Source organism: Nesoenas mayeri, assembly GCF_963082525.1.
Source record: "Nesoenas mayeri genome assembly, chromosome: 23".
Lineage (NCBI taxonomy): Eukaryota > Metazoa > Chordata > Aves > Columbiformes > Columbidae > Nesoenas > Nesoenas mayeri.
Window position 1 is genome coordinate 2,944,189 of NC_137574.1, and position 5,947 is coordinate 2,950,135.

Genomic DNA, 5,947 nt, shown 5'->3' on the forward strand with positions numbered 1-5,947 from the left:
CTTATTTTCCAGGAAACAGGGGCACAAACCATCACCAGATCATCCTCGTTACAGTTTCTAATTCACAGACAGGCTGCTCCCCCAGTTTCTTCACAGGGGTTTTGAGAACTGCAGTGCAAAGTTTATTTGAAAGAACATTAATTTGTTCTTCCACTTAAGAACAAGATGAGCTCTTGAAATGAAACTGCTTGCCATAAGGGCCCAGTTAAGGAGCTCCTTCAGCTTTACCGCTGAAATACATGAATAATTGAAATTCTATTAACAAAAAAGCCAGAATACAAACTTCCCAAGAGACTCTGCTGTATCTCACCACCAAAACTCCAGGCTCTGCCAACACATGCTCACCATTAACTCAGCAGCTACTCAGTCTTTCTGAAATTTAAGCTTCCAAACAATGCCTAAATATTTTCAAATACACAAGGAAACTTTTTACAGAAGGAGACAGGAAGGACAGAAGCTTTTTGACAGGGGAATCTCTACCCAATAAACAGGAATTGCAGCAGTAGAAAAGATGATGCTTCACGTCCAGCTCTCATGATGGACTATCTGACCAACGGCAGCGCAGCCACCTGGTAGGTGCCCTGGTGCTTTGGTGCTTTTGTGTTGCTCGTTCTGCAGAGGTTAATGTGCAGAGGTGACTGTGGAGGTGGCATTTCCCAGGGCTGTGTCCCAGGGCAGACACCGCAAACAGCCGCTGCTGCTGGGGCTGCCATGGCTCTGTGTCCGCAGGCTCTGGACAGGTTTCTCCAGATGGAGGAATGGAGTTTGGCCCCGGTTCTTCCTGCACCTTCACCCGTCCATCTGAGCCAGCCACACCGGGAGATGGATTTTTGGTGAGTCGTTTGGAAGAGGGTTTTATGGACAGCCCAGCTCCCCCGGGACAAGCGGGACTTGCTCATCCTTTGCACCAGTAGCTGCATGAGCCATGGAGCGAGGGCTCTGTGTCCGCAGGGCTGGGTCTGGCTGCGTTAACCCCTTCACCACTGCGCACCCATCACCCTGCTGGGTGCTGTTGCTGTTCAGTGATCGTGGGGTGCTAAGGGGCTGCCTGTGTTCCCAGCAGGATGCAGGAGCTCCTGGAGCAGATGAGGTCGGTAACTTGTGATCTCCAGTTCAACAACTGCATCATTGAGCGGTAAGAGCACCCAGAGATAGAGTTTCCTGCCCCTGACGCCCTGTGCTGCCTTGGGAAGGGGTGGTGGGTCTGGGTGGGCTCCCTGGGAGCTGTGCTGAACACAACCACAGCTTCTCCTGGGCTGGCTCACACGGGGGTTCTAATGGGACCAGGTTTACATCATGATCTGGCAGCAAAAGGGAGTTTATCGTTCTTGGAAGTTTAAGCATGATCTCCTGCAAATGCTATGTCGTGTCTACGCCCTCTTTCCAGCCTTTTTCCTGCTTAGCACTGGCAGCTGCTCGCTGCCATGGAGAAGTGAGTGTTTTCCATTTCTGGATGAAACGCTGTGCAAAACCCAGCATCCTACTGCCGGCAAACCTCCCAGGTTTCTTCTTCTGCAACCTTTTTTTGAAGATCTTAGTGCAAATCAACAGTAGGAATAGGCATATCAAAATGTCAAAGAGATTCAGATCAGATTTTGAAAGAAAAAAAGAAATTGGTGATTGACCCCAGCCCTGCTTTTATAGGACCAAGTGTGTTATTGCAGCATGTGCACTGTGAATAAGGGGATAAGAAAAAGTTTGGTATGCTTTTGATTTGAAGAACTTATCACAAGAGGGACACTGGAACAAGACCAGAGATGGGTGCCCAGCCCAAATTATAGTTTGGGACTGCATGAGCAGGACCCCAGGGCAGGAGGATGTTGTACCAGATCTGGTCCAGGATGTCCCTAATGCTGGGTCCAGGAGGTGACAGCAGGTGCTGCAGCCTCTTCTTCTGCTCCAGAACTTCACACCCAGCTGTGGTTCAAGGAGTTTGGAGCAGGGTCCACAGAAGTGGGACTGCAGCAGCACCGGAACCAGCAAAGCCCAAGAGTGAGAGATTGGGGACGCCTCCCAGGGACTGGTTGTGCATCTGGAAGGAGAGGTTGAGCCATCATCTGGGAAAGCAAAGGTGTCTGACTCAACAGCAGTGGGGATGCTCAGAGCGCCTGCCTGGACCTGTCCCTTGGCACAAAATGAAACACCCGACTCTGCTCTTCACCTTTGCTCCAGTTCGCTTTCCAGCCTCTTTTCTGGAAGGGGCACACATTAGATAAACCGAAAAGTGTCAGCCAAGTCTGGGACTGCTGTGGCTGCTCTGGTTGCACGGAGATTGTCCCCAGCCCCCAGGAGCCAGGACTCTCATTATCTGCAGAACTGCAGCAAGAACAGAGCAAGGAGGTGCCTGGCCTGACCACTCCTTGGATTGATGGTGGCAGCAAATGCTTCTAATCTCTGCCGGGACGTGTATGGGGACATAAGGCATCCCTGGAGCTGAACATCTTGCTGCAGCGCTGCCCTGAGTCTCAGTAAGGGAGCAAAACCAACAAGGAACAGCAGCTCCAGGGCTGAGCCCGGCTTTGTGTTCTTGTAAGAACAGGCCAAGCACACCCAGGATCTCCCCCCGCCCAGGAAACGTTCCTGAGTGGAATTTGGCACCAAATGCTCCCATTAATTTTAATTGCAAAAACCAACATCCTGACTGTCAGACGTAGCTACTTACTGTAGAAGAGGAGGAACTAAGCCATCACTTAAAAGCTTTTCTCCCACAAATTGTTTTCTAGGTTTCTCTTAGTTTTATAATGAACTTTATTTGTAAATCCAGCTCAAATTCACTGCCATCCTCTGCAGGAACAGGGCAGGGAGCCCAGGCAGGGTTCCTCAGATTCAGTGGAGCTGCGCTGATTTGTACCAGCTGAGCGTTTGACCTGGAACATGTTTGGCTTCAAGAAAAAGAGATTTATTTCTTGGCAAAAAGAAAAAAAGAGTCTTTGCTAATAGCCCTTGTCGTGCTTAAACTGCCATAACACAGCAGCTGCAAAGGGGACTCCCGGAATCCAAATGAAATGGGAATTTTCCTGCCAATGGTAATTAGGGTTGGGTTTTTTTTTCCCAAATTTTTTAACCCTTGGCCTAAAAGAGCTTCCTATGCTGTCAGACCCGAATACCTGCAGAGACAACTGAGATAAAATACCAAGGTTTTGGGAACCAATTCACTCAGGAATGAGTCTGCTGCTGTTCTCAGGCAGAGGACACATAGAAGTGAATCAGGATCCTGAATGGGGAAGGAAAAGACCTTTGAAAAATTAATCTTGCTACTTAGCACAGGACAAAACCAGAATTTTTCATGCTGCATTATTGCTCCTTTGGTTTGAAGCTCATATTAGTGACTGCTTAATGGCACTAGTCTTTTGTAGCTCAAAGCCAGCGTTTTAATCCATCCTTCAAATTAAAATCCTTGAAAAGAATGTAGATATCCTTGGCTTATCCTGTCCTCAAGAATTCATGAGAGATGTCAAATTCAGCCTCCTGTGAAGCCAGGATTCTTCACCCGGCTGCTGTCACATAAGCCAAAGAAATTCAGGGGCAATTCTAGGCTACATGTTTCGCACCAGTACAACCAAGGGCAGCAGAGAAGGGATGGCCTGGGTTAGACCGCAGCCTGGGCAACGCCAGACCAGTCACGTCCTGTGTGACTCGGGGTGACCATGTCACCCTCTCTGTGCTGCACCCAACATGGGGGAAAGGGCTATAGCTCATTTCGTGCCTCTTCCAGCCAGTGGAGAAGGTGTTATGGTGATAGAAGGACCTTCACATCGTGTGCAATATCCGTTGTGTTCAGAGGAAGGAGTCGCTTAGTGATCAGACTGTTAGAGTGGCAGAGGGGCACACTGTGCCTGGCCCGCTCCCCCCAATTTGTGCACCCCCAAAGCCTCCTTTGCCCAGCGGAGAGGTTTGCAAGCAGGGTAGCCAGGCATGGGTGTCCACAGAGCTGCACCGCTGGAGCCTGCACGGAACCACTTCAAAATTTAGCCATAATATTTTCCCTTTTGCTTTTCCCACAACCGCAAGAGCCTCATCTGGGAGCGATAATTGCTTCAGCTCACTGGCCGTAGCATCGCTCGGCTGTCATTGCAATGGAGAAGGGTAATTTGTTTCAGCTACCCTTATAGCCAGGTCCACGCACACGTGTTGTGCCAGGAGGGAGTTTGCACCAGTGCAGTGCCCACTTGTGATCTGACAGCTTCCGTGGGGACAAAGCCTGGGACACAGTGGGGGATGTGGGAGAGGCGAAGCAGCAAATGCTAGAGAAAATCCCTGGTTCCGCTTTGTGCCGCAGGACGTGGAGCGGGGGGGTGATCTACGCACCCCCCAAGCACCCCAGGTCCCGTGGGAGGGGGAGAGTCCAGTGGGAAGAAGGCCCACGGGGAGGCGGGGGGATTCCCACGGGGGTGGACGCTGCGGTGACATCACGCGGCTCGGGGAGGGGGAATCCCACGGAGGGGAGAGTTCCCACGAGGAACTCGCGACCAGGGCTGGTGGGTCCCGCGGGGAGGGGACCCGAGGGGATCCGAGGAGAATCCCCCGGAGGGGCCGGTCCCGGTCCCCACCCCCCCGCCGTGTCTCCTCCCCCCGGGCCGGCTCAAGGCGCCTGCGCTGCCCCACGCCCGCCCGGCGCTCTGAGCCCATGGCGTCCTTGGCCGTGGGGCTGCGCCCCCGCCCGCTGCCGCCCTCCGTGCCTGATTCCATGCGCCGGTGCCCGCCCGGCCCGGCCAGCCCCGCCGTCGCCCCGCAGCCGGTGTGCGGCCGGTCCCCCGGGAGCCCCGGCGGGGCCAGGGCAGCGCGGCGGCTGCGGCGGCGCGGCGGAGCCCCGCGGCTGCTCCCCGACGTGCGAAGCATCTTCGCGGCGCCGCGGGAACCGGCGGAGCGCGGTCACGGTCACTGCTTCGCCCTCCGCCCCCCGCGCCACGGCTGGTGCGACCTGTGCGGGGAGGCGGTGCGGGAGTGCGCCCTGCGCTGCGACCGTGAGTGCTGCCCGCGCCCTGCCTGCGCCTCGCTGTCCCGCACCCCTGTCCGCATCTCCGCCCCGGCGCTTCATCCCGCTCTGCTTGCGCCCTGCTCGGACCCTCTCCCATCCCTTTGTCCCCGCTGTGAACCCCCAGACCCCATCTGCCTGTTCTTCGGGGGCTTGCGGGGAGAGCCCCGCACCACGCCGAGCATCCCTGGGGGGTCCCCGGTGCCCCGCGGTGCTGCGCTCCGGGAGCTGGATGGAGAAAGGGACGTGGCTGGGGTCTTCCCAAAAAGGGGCCGCTGTGCCCGGGTACGGGGCCGGGTGTTGGGCAGGGCTGCTGTGAGGCACTGCTGGGTGGATTTGGGAAATGAAAGTTTTTCCAGGAAAGAGATTATCAGTTAATGGGCAGGGTTGTGAAGGGGTGGGCATTAGCGCTGGGCAGCAGGACTCCGTGACTGGGAAGGATTCGTGCTTGTAAAGCTTTATGGTGAGGTGTAAATTCCTCTAGAAATAATAAGTTTGTTAGTTGTTAGACACCTTGCTTTGCCCAGACTCCCCAGGTAAGAGTGTTCCTGCCATCGAGTTTCACTAACGTATATTCCTCACATCAGACACACCCTGTATTCACGCTTGTGTTCTGCAGGAGGGATTAATCTTTCCATCATGTGGAAGATGGCCCTGAGGGTCAAACAAGGTGACCCAGCTGGGGCTGTGCAGTGGCACACACTCTGTGTCCCATATACCTGGGCTGCTGCTCTTGGGCCACGGGGTGTTTGCATGGTCCTTGGAAAGGTGTGACCTGCGTTAGTTTTTGCAGCTGGGGGGTGATGGGCAGAGGAGGTTTGAGCAAACCCATGTCATAGATAACTTGGTAGTGTGTGCTGCTGACAGTGAAACTGCTCCTTTCCAACTCAATTTGTGAGCACACTTCCTGCTGCAGGCTGGGTGGAAACTTCATGCAGCTGTAGAGTTGCGCTTGGGCTTGAGTGACTCCAG